The sequence below is a fragment of the Alligator sinensis genome, unplaced genomic scaffold (assembly GCF_000455745.1).
Source record: "Alligator sinensis unplaced genomic scaffold, ASM45574v1 scaffold607_1, whole genome shotgun sequence".
Classification (NCBI taxonomy): Eukaryota; Metazoa; Chordata; order Crocodylia; family Alligatoridae; genus Alligator; species Alligator sinensis.
The window spans coordinates 2,442,806-2,455,261 of NW_005841935.1; positions in this window are offsets into that span (position 1 = coordinate 2,442,806).

Sequence of the window (12,456 nt, forward strand, 5' to 3'; positions counted from 1 at the left end):
GGGCCAGGCACTGCTCAGCCTCAGATAGCAGGTCAGGTGTGCACAGGTGCCCAGTGACAATGCTAAGTCGGGTGGGCTGGCCTGGGCGCAGGCAGCCGTCAGCTGAGTCCCCCCTCCCCACTTGCTCCCCTGGGGCTGGTGGGCCTATGGGTGCTGGCCTCAGGCAGCCTGCCTCCCCCACCCCTTTCTCAGGGTGGGACAAGCCAGGTTTCTGGCAGCACCTGCTGCCTTGGCTCCAGACCCTGCTCCCTCCTCTCCTGCTGCAGGCCAGCCACCGTCCTGTGCTGCTGCCCAGCCCATGGTGCCCAGGCTGGGGCGGGGGGCACAAGGCTCCCAGATGACTGAGACAAGTTGCTGCCTGAGCCCCTGGACTCCCTGCAGGGGGCCTCTCCAGGGATGCATGTCAGAGCCAGCCCCCACCCATGCCAGTGCTGCACCCTGAGTGTGCCCCTGCTGTGTGTGTCATGGACGGTGTGCAAGGAGATGTCTGCATGGATCAAGGGATGCCTGACCCACTATGCCCTGCTGCTGCTGATGGCCAGGGTGTGCTGGGTGCACCTGTGAACCTGGTATGGGGCCCTGAGTTATGACAGCATAGGGGGCAAGTCTGTGTTTCCCTGCAACCTCTGCCACTGGCTGGAGGGATACCTGTAGCTACCCTACATGTTCTTGCCCCCCACAGCTGAGGACGCCATTGCCGCTGGCATCAATATGTTCCTTGGCATTTGTAAGGCCCATGCCCACCTAGCTGTGGGGATACAGTGCAGAATTTTATTGAGCAGCCCATCTCCTTCCTCCCAGTGTGCTGTGGGGAGGAGAACCCAGAACCAGGGGGATGTGGGTGGGCTGGACAGGGAGGGGGCCTTACTATACAGCTGGGGCTGTAGTAGCTGGCAGATCTGCTTGGTCCTGGCTGTTGGTAATGGTGTGTGGCTCTTGTCAGTGTCTTTAGATGGCAGGGCACAGAGTGCAGGCACCCAGGTGGGGGTCCCCCAGGGAGGAGCTGGTGCTACTGGATGCTGGTGGCATCATGGCTGGATATGCCTCATGGCTGGGCCTGGGGCTGTGGAGCTGGGGCAGGCTCTGTCCAGGGCTGTCCAAGCTGCTGGTGGACATTGCAGCCAGGGAGCTCAGTGGGACAGGCCTCTGGACTTCAGAGGGGCCCTCCTCTGATGATGTGTCACCAGAGATGCCAGGCTGGGGCAAGGGCTTGGGCAGGCTGCCTGTGCTGGTGTAGACAGCACGGATGCAGCCTAGGTCCTGGGGCACAAGGATGGAATCCAGTTGCTGCATAAAGGGCATAGACTTACAGGCACTGCTGGACTGATGATTGTGGTTGGTCACAGTGACCCACTGTGCCTGCAAGGCCTTGACTTTTATGCATCACTGCTACACCGATTGGTTGTGCCCATGCTCCTGCATCCAGCATGACAGGGCCTTACAGATGTTAGTGTTGAAGCGCCTGCCCCACTCAAACTGACACTGCACCTCCATCTTGCCCCACAGTGCGATGAGCTTGCCAGTCTCTTCCTTGGACCAGTTGGGGTCCTGGGTGCAGAGCACAGGCATGAGCATGGTTTGGGCACAGGCCCGAGTGAGGAGGATAATATCCAAGGTCCTGCACCGGCTCTCTGGGTCCCCATGTGGCTGTCCTAGTGCTTCCAGGCCTGGGCAACTGCCTGCAGCACCCAGCACTGGTACACAGCATGGGACTGGCAGCTGTGTGGCAGAGGCAATGCTCCATAGCACCTGCAGTTTCAGGGAAGGCTGTTGGGGGTGCACTGTGGGCAGGTGGAGCTGTCCCTGCTGGCCAGAAGCTACATGTAGCTGGGTCTGGGGGCTGACAGGCCTGGCCAGAGGTTACAGCAGCCTGCAGCACCCTACTGGCCTGAATGGCATGGTCCTGGCAGCTGTGTGGTACTGCAGTTCCAGTCAGTGGTGCTGGGGTGCAGGCAAAGGGACACAGGGGCCTGGAGTGCCCTCAGGTTCCCTGCATGTGTGCCCCAGGGCTCAAAATGCCTGCAGTCTTTTAAAGCCTGAAGTAGGGGCTACCATAGAGGCAGCCCAGCCCTAGGGCAGGAGAGGCTACTAACCCAGAGCTCTGGGGCTAGCCTAAGGCCAGCCCCCTAGTGGCTGTCAGGTCATGTCTACACATGTGTAACTGTGCAGTAACTAATCATGAGTAAATTTACTATCTTTATTTGCAGGTTGCAAATTTACACATGATTAAGGGTTTTTACTGCTCAGTAAGCATGTGCATGTGTAGACATGTGCTTACTGTGCAGTAAACTCATGTCCAGTCCTTGTCTCTCTCCTGCCCCTGCTGCAGCAGATTGTTCAGGGCAAAGATTGGGCTTGTAAATCACCTACATAGCCATCTGACCTAGCCTCTACCCCCTCCCTTTCTTTTGTCTTCTTTCTCCTTTTTCCTGTCTTTCTCCATTTCTCTTTTCTTCTTCCCCTTTTCTTTCCTGCTTCCTTTCTGTCTTTCCTCCCTCACCCCCTTGCTGAATGCGGTCATCTTCACTTGAGAAGGATGAACAACAAACTGGGCTACTATGTATTTAGGCATCTCATGTAGATTCACCCATTGAATAGTTATTTTGGTTGTGGGAGTTGCCATATTGTATCATACTGATATCAGACCCAGTAGGTCAATCTAGTCTGATTCTGACCAACATTTGATGACTCAGGGGAAGGTTCTACTTCCTCACAAAGCACTAAGCCAACTGTAGGTATTAGGAGGCAACTCAGAGGGCTACTATGTATACTGCAAGTGCCTGTGCTGGTCCATGGGAGCCCCAAGATGCTGAGACACAGACCTCTCTCCCAGGTCAAGGATGAAACTTGACCTTAGTGGTGCTGTCCAGACAAGCATGGACGTTTTGTTCCCTGGGGAATGCCTATCCCATGCACACTTTGGAGAGCTGCAAGTTATCCCGGGTAGGGTAGGGGAGGCTGGGGCCAGCACTGGTCTGGCCCAAGCAGCCTTACCTGGGGCCCTGGGGGACTCCCAGGGCTTCAGCAATGGGGATTCTGCCATGCAGAGCCTGGTCAGCAGCCAGAGCATGGCTCCAGGTGGCCCAGCTCTGCTTTTGAGCAGCATGTGCTGCCTGTGCATGTGATGCTCTGCTTGTTTTCCCCATAGGTTTTTTTGACCCCCTGGGTATCAAGTGTTTAGTATGTGGTGCCACAGATGTGTTTGCAGCGCCACATACCGCACAGCCACACTTGTCTGGACCGAGGGCCAGTGGGTCCATGCAAGGGTGGTGTTGGCTGAACACATTACAGAAGATAAGAGGGCTAATTTTGTCTGGATAATTTAATTTCTTTAAGTTTTGTGAATCATTAAATCATCCTTGACAGTTTACCTGCTATGGCGCAGCTGTCTACATTCACTTAGCCACAATGACTTATAGATTCATAGATTCATAGATGTAATGTAATCAACCTACTACCAAATCCCAGAAAAATTCTGCATGCAGTATGGCTTTCACTGCATCCAGAGTCTGGTAATTTTTAGAAAGTTTAAATCAGAGAGTATATTCTGCCTTCAAGGGAAGCTGAAATGAGCTACATTGAGTCATAAACTGCAGTTCTCAGCACAATCTTCCATACCTTTAGATTGGATTACACTGCTGTTGGCTTTCTAATTTTTAACTCACTTTCCATTGGGCACGACAAAGAATGATATCTATATACTGTCTTTGCCTCTTCCTTGTCCAGTATCATGTCATTGTCTGTTTTCTCTGTTGCATTGTTTCTGAGTCTTGTTCATCAGATTCTCACAAAGCATGATATAATCTCACTGGGCTCACCTGCAAAGCTCCTGTCCTTCATGTTTAAGTCTTTCTTTTGTCTTAGGGTGAAAGTGCTATCTGTCGTAGCAATGACAGTAGTTGAAATAACTGGCTCACACATTCCTTTTCATTGTGCTGGCTATGTTGATTGTAGTCTTCACATTGTAAACTGCTCAGAGTATGGGCCATACCTAGAAAGTGCCTCGCTCATCAGCATAATGATAAATTGATAAAAATAAGTTCCCTCTTAAGGAAAAAGTAATGCAAATAGGTCCTAGAATTTTTCAATTGGGGTTCCTAAGAGAGAAGCCCCATTGTAAAAATATTTTCTAAATGTCAAATGTTTATGAATTAATTTGTTTGTTGTTTCCTGCTGTGTCCCAGGACACTTTAGAAATGAGACTTGTTTTTTCAAGTGTCTTAGCCTGCTGTGAATATTTATATAAATCAACTTACAATAAAAACAAACCATTTTCTCATTAGCAATGCAATCTGCAAAAGTCAAATAATCTCTCCTGTGACTTTGCCAGGGACAACACACATCTGAAGGGAAAAAGACTTCAGAGGGGAACTTGGGAGTAACATGATGCACTTTAATAAAAGTGGCAAAATTAGCCCTCTTATCATCTCATATTTATTGTTTTAATTTACTTGTATGTCATGCCATATCCGGGTGTGATGTATGGATGGCCTTATGTGCAGCATGCATATATAAGAGGGAGAAATATTTAATGTACTCACTTTTTAGGAGGACAATTAATCAAATTGTGGCCCCCAAATAAGGTTGCAATGCATTAGTGGAACAGAACAGCTTTACAGCCAGAAAGGGAATCCTTGTAGGTTCTAACACTTGCAGCTTTGCAGATGAAGGAAGGTTGGAGGAGAAGGGATAGTAGTTGCACTTCAGCAATCTCTGCTTATTAGGGATGTGCAAAGCGGGCCGTTTTTTATTTGGATTCAGATTCGGCCCGATTTGGGGGACAGTGATTTGATCCGTTGATTCAGATCACTGTCCCCATTTGATTTGACTGAATCTAAATCTGAAGATTCGATGCTGATTCAGAGAATCAGCAATTCGGCCATAGACACAGCTTTAAATGTGGGGAGAGGTTTCCATTTGCAGCCTAAGATGTGGAAATATCAGTCATAGTCCTTGCAGAGGTGAGACTTCCCCGAACGTCCTTTCTAGAGATAGGAATAGGTGTCCAGTCAGAGAAAAATGTCTTCAAGGAAATTTGACCTTTGTGGAATTATTGCTCATTACCAGTTCCTTACTGGATGGGTCAGCTGTTGTGACCCTTGTGTAGTCACTTATGAAATCACATTTAGCCCTTACTGGATAGCTCAGGTACTGTGGCTCTTGTGAGGCCACTAATGAGATCACATCTTGTTCCCTGAAGGATGAGACTCGCTTGTTTACTTAGTGAAGATTTTGAGGACTGAAGGAACCTTCAGGATTTCCAGAACACTGGGCAGTACTGAACATACACCAAATGTGGGGGATCTCCTGGATCTCCATTTTAAAAGTAGTATTCTGGATCTATGCATGAGTGGACATAGGGCAATTTGGGTGGGAGGGTGGGGGTGGGGAGGAGCGCTGGTAAAGCAGCTAAATAATGCCATCCATGAAATGAATAGAAAGGAAGAAAAGATAAAAATTACACTACAGAGTATAACTAGAAAAGATGGAAGTGTTATCAGTGGTGGTAATGCAAGTAGCTGAAATAACTGTGACTTAAAATTGCTGGCAGAACTAAACTTACTTCTGGGTCATGAACATAAAGAGGAGAAAACTATCTAAGTGTCAGATACTTCTTTGGTCACTACCATGGAAGATTCTCTGTAGATGTATGTTTCCAGCTTACTCTCCAGGACCTGACTGGACCTGACATCAGGGATGCTCAATAGGGGTGTGCGAAATGGACCCTATTCAATACAGATGCGGCCTGAATCAGGGACAGTGATTCAATCCATTGATTTGGATCACTGTCCCCAATTCGATTAGGCTGAATCCGAATCTGACGATTCGATGCTGATTCAGTGAATCAGCAATTCAGACACAGGCACAGCTTTTAAAGTTTTTTCTATATACCTTGAGGTAGCAGGCATGGTTCATGATCGCTGCAGTGTTGGGCCGGATGGAGCATCCCACAGCAGTGCGGGGAGCTCTCCAGTGTGCTAGTCAGTGAACCCAGAAGTGGACCCACAGTAGCCGTTCAGAGCCCCTGCTACCTAGAGGTATGTAGAAAAAACATTTAAAGCTGGGTTCCAAATCAATTCAGAGAGAATAAAGGGTCCTTTCATTCAATTTGGATTTGGAGATTTGGCCACTGAATCGAGTCAAATCTCCGCTGAATCGAATCAGGGACCGAAGCTTCGCACAGCCCTAGTACTCAACTTCTGGGCTATGGGCCAAATACAGCCTGTGGAACCATCGTATCTGGCCCACAGAACTTCCCACAGGTCAGGAAATTTCTGGCAGGAAGGACTGGCCATTAATATGGCCACTCCTCCCCCCTGCCAAATTCCCAAACCCTAAGACCCATACAGCTGGTCAGGGCCAAGCCAGGCTGCAATCCCTTTCCCTGTGGGGCCAAGCCATGCCCCCTCCCCCCACAGATGTATCAGGGCCAGGCCCCACTCTCTGTGCCCCTCGGGGTTGGGCCAGATACCCTTTCCACCACACAGGGCCAGGTTAGGGCAGAGCCACAGACCCTTCCCCCCACCTCCCCTGCAGGATGGAGACACATCCTCTTCCTTCTCCTGCAAGGCCAGGTCAAGGCCCTTTATCCTGTGGGGTTAGGTTGACCTCTGCTTTCCTCCACATTGCTAGATGGTGCCCAGTTCCCCTGCCTCAGATGTCTAATTGGGACCACTGGCCAGGTCTGGCCCATGGACTGACTGGGTGTTGTCCATCCGGCCCCCTGGGAAAAAAGGTTGAGCACCACTGGTATACAGGGTCAAAAAGAGCTTTTCATGGTCTTCTGTGGCACATACTACTACCATTAACCCAACTAATGCCCTCTCACACCTTAGGACACCTGGTGATATGGTATTTACACATTTTGACATAAAACATACATCACATATAAATAGGGCCCTACCAAATTCACAGCAGCAGTGGGCTGTGTTACAGCTGCTTCAATATTACAGGTTCTCCCGCTCACCTCCCCCCACTCCTTTCCCCCCCCCACCTGAGGCTGATGGGTGGAAGGGCCCCACTTGCAGCTCACTCCTGATCAGCAAGGAAGTGAAAACCATGGTTTTAAAGGTGATGCCACTTTTGCCTCCCTACCATTGATTGGCCGAGGGGCTCTGGCAGTCCCACTGCTTGCTGCTGACCAGTGGGGAGGCAAAAACAGTGCCATGTTTAAAACCATGGCTTTTGCTTCCTTGACAATCAGAAGCGAGCCACAAGTGGGGCCCCTCCACCAATCAGTGACAGAGGGACATGTGGGGGAACCTGCAAGATTAAAGGAGCCACATTACAGCCCATTTTCACCGTGAATTTGATAGGGCTCCATGAATACAGCAGCTTGTATTTCTGTGGAAGAATGTATCAGCCCATGAGTGTAAATACTGACTTGTACTGATGTTTTCTGTCTTGTTTCTAAACCAATCTGAAGATAATAGGATAATGGTCACAGTCACTCTTATATGAGCTTGTCCCTAGAGACTTTTTTTTCTCCCCACAGGGTTCACATTATTGTTCTATTCTGGTTCTTTTAATGCACCCATCACTATGGCATCAGCTTGCATTCCAGCTGTGAATAAACAACATAACTATCTTCTCTCACATGTGGATATAACTATCCATCTTTCTCCATTTCCTCTCCCCAGTAGGGCACTCTTCATGGGGGTTTACTAAATAGCTGATGTTGGATGTACTGTTTCCTCCTCAGTGATCTCTAACAATGAAGATGTAACTTATAAAAAAAGCCAGTGTTTTCTCCCATTTGTTTGTCTCATACTGTGGATTTAGTATTATCAGGCACTTTGGGCCTATCCTAATTTTCTTTTAGATGAAACCCTCTAGTTACATCAATGCCTAGTCCAATGGTTACTATTGATGCTATAGAGCTTTTATGCAATAGCAAGAATAACACAAATAATATTGATACCTCATCAGTGAAAAGGCCTGCCCTCAACAAAGTTGAAACAAAACAATGTGTTGGAATAACCATATCCCAAGTAGAGGTTCTACCCTGAAGAAAGAGGGACCCCAGAGATTCCATGAAGTCCACTAACTCTTTTGCTATTACTAGTAATTTTATGTGGAAGGCACTCAGATACTACTGTTGGTGGGTAAAGAGTAAAACTCTAGGATTGGTAGGAGATAACTTAACTGAAATCAGGCTTGGAACTCTACCTTTTTGAGGATTTCAGCACACCTAGTTGCATTGAATTCAACAGGCTTCTGATCAAGTTCCTGAGTCTCTATCATGACAGAGTTGTAATTATAATGTTTATTATTATTGCTTATATTGCAGTAGTGCCCACTGCATAATTATACAGGACTCTGCCCCTGAGATCTTACAACTGAAGAAAACAAAAGACAGAACCTTAATAGGGGCAAGGCATATTCCAAGCAAAGCAATCAAGGTGCTAAGTGCTTGGCTTGTCAAATATATATATATATATATATATTTATATATAGTCATAACACCCGTTGGGTCTGTCTACAAATGCAAATTTACTGTGCAGTAATTTAAATTACTGTGCAGTAACCAAAAATTACTGCAAAGTAAGGGCTCATGTCTACATCTGCATGCCCTTCCTGTGCAGTAAATATGGTGATTTAAGCTGACTTGAGTGTAAATTCGATACCTGCATCATGCAGGTATCAAATTTATGCCCAATAAGTTACTGCACGTTAATGCACATGTAGACACCTTACTGTGCAGTAACATTCTGTGTGTGGATTGGCTTGGGACTAACTTTAGTCCAAAGTCAGTCCACACACACATTAATGTGCTTTAATGGCTGCACATGTAGGTGCACCATTTTTGTCTTTGTGTGGCTGTAGCCTGATGTCTCTTAACATAATATAGACATAGACAGATATATATAGATAGAGGTATAGATATAGATGCACACTCACCCACAGAAGCAAAAAGTGTACTATGATCTCAGCGTTTCTGGACAAGCGCATGAGCCAGGAGAGTTGGTGTGGGTATAGGATCAAACCAGGAGGAGAGGTCAGTGTCAAAAGCTATGTTAGACAGGGGTGGGAAATTATTTTGGATGGAGGGCCATTTACTGACTTTTGGTGAGCTGTTGAGGGCCGTATGGGTAGCCCCACCCCCTTGACAGTTGCCTCACCCCTGGTCACCATATTAAGAACAGAAGTCCCACCCCCTATCCCCTGGTCTTTGCTACCAGAAGTCCCCCCCTTTGCCCTGGAAGTACTTCTTTTGAGAGGGAGGGTGCTGCAAGCTTGAAACCAGAAAAAAGCCTCAAATCATATACAACGCCCCCCCCCAACTACTTATTTTAATTTTATTTAAAAATATGTTTTACTGATTTATGTGTTTGTGAAGTGTATATAGAGATGATTGCATAATAGGTCAAAATACAGTCCTACTATATATTGTGTGTGGATGGTAAAAGGGTGTATGTGGAGGGTGGGGTTAGGGAGTATGTGTGTGTGTGTGTGTGTGTGTGTGTGGTGGGACATAGATATGGTGTGTGGGTGTGAAGGGCTATGGGGTATGTGGTTGGGGTGGGGGCTGTGGGAGGGTGTGGGGTTATGGTGGGCGGGGTGGGAAAGAGAGAGAGAGAGACATGGGACCAGGCCACCGGCTCCATCGTGTGCAGCTCTTGCTGACTGTATGTGAGCCTCATGTGATGCATCCAGGCAGATCCTGCACCCAGGCTCCACACTCCTGCTGCCCCACCCTGGGTCCCTGTTGGCCCAAGAAGAATGCCATGGGCTCCTTGCTCCTGACTGCCACCACCACTCCCCCACCATTTTTCTGCTTTCCCTCCTGCATGCCCACCACCTGTCACTGCTTCCCAGCTTCCTCCGCTGCTTTCTTCTGCTTTCTGCAGCCCCCCCCCACTCTTCCTGCTAACACTGCTTTCTCTGGCCCCCTGCACTGCTTCCTGTGCCACTGCCACTTCCCACAGCCTCCCTGCTGTTCCTGCCACTACTCCCCATGCTGTTGCTCCTTCCCATGCCCCCCCCGCATCCCCCACTCCAGCCCCCCACTGTTCCCCCCACTGCTCCCCACACCACTGCTCCCCACACCACTGCCCCCTTCTGAGCCCCCCAGCCACTCCCTGTGCCACTGCCACTTCCTGCAGTCCCCCACTGCTTCCCCCATGGCTCCCCTACCACTCTCCGCTACTGCTGCTTTTCACAGGCCCCCCCCCCCCACTGCCCCCAGTACCACCGCTGCTTCCCTCCAGCCCCCTGCCCACCACTTCCTGCTCTGGCTCCAGCCCAGTTTGGTCAGCACCATGTGGCTCCTGACTGCTGGGGGGGCCACGGCGGTTTCCCCGCATCCCTCTGTCTGATCTTATCTGCTTTTCCACTCAGATGGAAGGAGGGTAGGGAACAGCTCCAGGTCACCAGGCCAGAAGCCACAAAGGATTCCAGCTGGGGGCTGGGAGAGGGGCTAGGAGTGGGGCAGGGCCAGGTGGGCCTTTTTGCTCAGCTGTTGGGTCCTGCTGCTACCTTCCCCTTGGTCCTGCTGTCACTGGCACCTGTCATCTTTGACAAGGCACGGGGCAGATAAAAATTAATTTTCTAAAATTTTTAGGGGCCCCATGAGCCAGATTGAATGGCGTAGTGGGTCAGATCCAGCTCGCCAGCTGTTTTTTGCCTGCCCCAATGTAAGAAGTTCAGCAGCCCTTATATAGTTACCATAAAATTGCTGGATGTGGGAGATACTGTTCAGGGGGATTCCCTATTTTGCATGGATAGTCTAGTTCCCTTTTCAGCTGTTTTTTTTCTTGTCACTTTCCCATTTGATAAATTATTCCCTCCCCTTATCCTAAGCTTCCCTGAGCCTTTGTTGGCAAGGGTGGCATATAAATCAAGTAAATAAATAAATGCAAGAAAAAAAAAAGCTAAGCTTGCTCATCTGTTTGTTAGATTTAATTGATAAAAACACAGTTTTACTTATTCCAGTGGGCTGTGGAGGTTGACGTTAAAAGAGGATGTGAGAAAGTGAGTAAAAGGTGGTGGAAGGCAGAAAGAGGAGGGTAAAACACAGAATGAGCAGGAATTAAAACAGTAATTAAAAGGCAGGAAATGATTAATTCTTACATCCTGCGTTGGACTATTCCTTTTTCCTTAAAAAGATTCCCACAGGAAATAGTAGTCACATATGCAGATATATAACCTGGTTCTCAACAGTTAGTGTACCCTCAGAATCAGGCCCATGGACTTAGGAAAACCATCTCGACAGTGCTATGAAAATACACAAAGTGGGAGTAAAAGTAGGAAATAAATGGCCAGAATGAGAGATGATAGTGCTGCTGCATTTGAAAACAGAGAAATGTCGCTCAGGAACATATTCCTATGTGTATCAAGTGCAATATGAGCAAATCCTCCACACACAGCAGACCTTAAACAGAGCACTGTTTTGGGTCACCAACTCATTAAAAAAGAGAGAAAACTGGAGACAGTTCAGAGGAGAGCTGTGAAAATTACAGAAGTTTGGCAAATAAGAGCAGCTGTACAGTGAAAGGTTAGGAGTTGGACATGTTCAGTCAGGAGAAAAGAAAATTGAGACAAAACAGCCATGTTTACAAATACATAAAAGGCTGTTACCAAAATGAAAGGAAGGGACCATTTTATTTTCAGTGGTTGGAAAGAGCAGCACAGGAAATAATGGATTTAAGATGCAGTGAGAGAAAAATAGATGAAGAAATATAGCAAAACTTGTCACTGCTGGAGCATATAGGTTCTGGTACAACATACTTGGAAACTGTGGGAAAGTTTGCAATTGATTTCAATGGACATTGGATCAAGTGTTTAACACTATAGCAAGCAGTCATAGTGAAATGACAGAGCACGTAGGGGTGAACTAAACTACACCACATGGGGGAGGGGACATTTCATATTGGATAGTAGATTTGGTCTCAGACTTGTCCTATTTAGGTTATGTAGACACTACTCAGGGCAAGGTTCTGCTCAGCACAAGTATGGATGGCAGAACTGGGTCATTGGTAAATTAAACTTACTTTTTTAAACACTTTAATTGTAATTGTTTGCTGTGATTATGCCTCCCACTTTGGGCATAGGAAAACTGTTTCAGAACTTCACTGTTATAACTCTGTATTTTATCACATACCACACACACCTTTTCCCCCCACAAAATCAGTTGTTGGAAACTGAGGTATCTGTGTTAAGTGAGGAAATATGGCCAGGACCCAGGAGACCCTCAAGCTGCTGCCAGTGCAGATGTCCCTGCTAAGTCAATAACAGCTTCTGCAGCAGGAAACTGCAAGGGGCAAAAAAGAAAGTAACTCTGAATGTGCTGTGCAGACTGTAAAGTAGCGAGCACATGGGGCTCCTGGACTTCTGGCTGTGGACAATTGAAGCCCCACATGCTCACTGTGCCACCCTGTGCTGCATGGGCCGGGCTACTTTTCCTTTTCTCTAGGCAGACACTCCTGCTTCAGAAGCTGCTGCTGACTCAGCAGG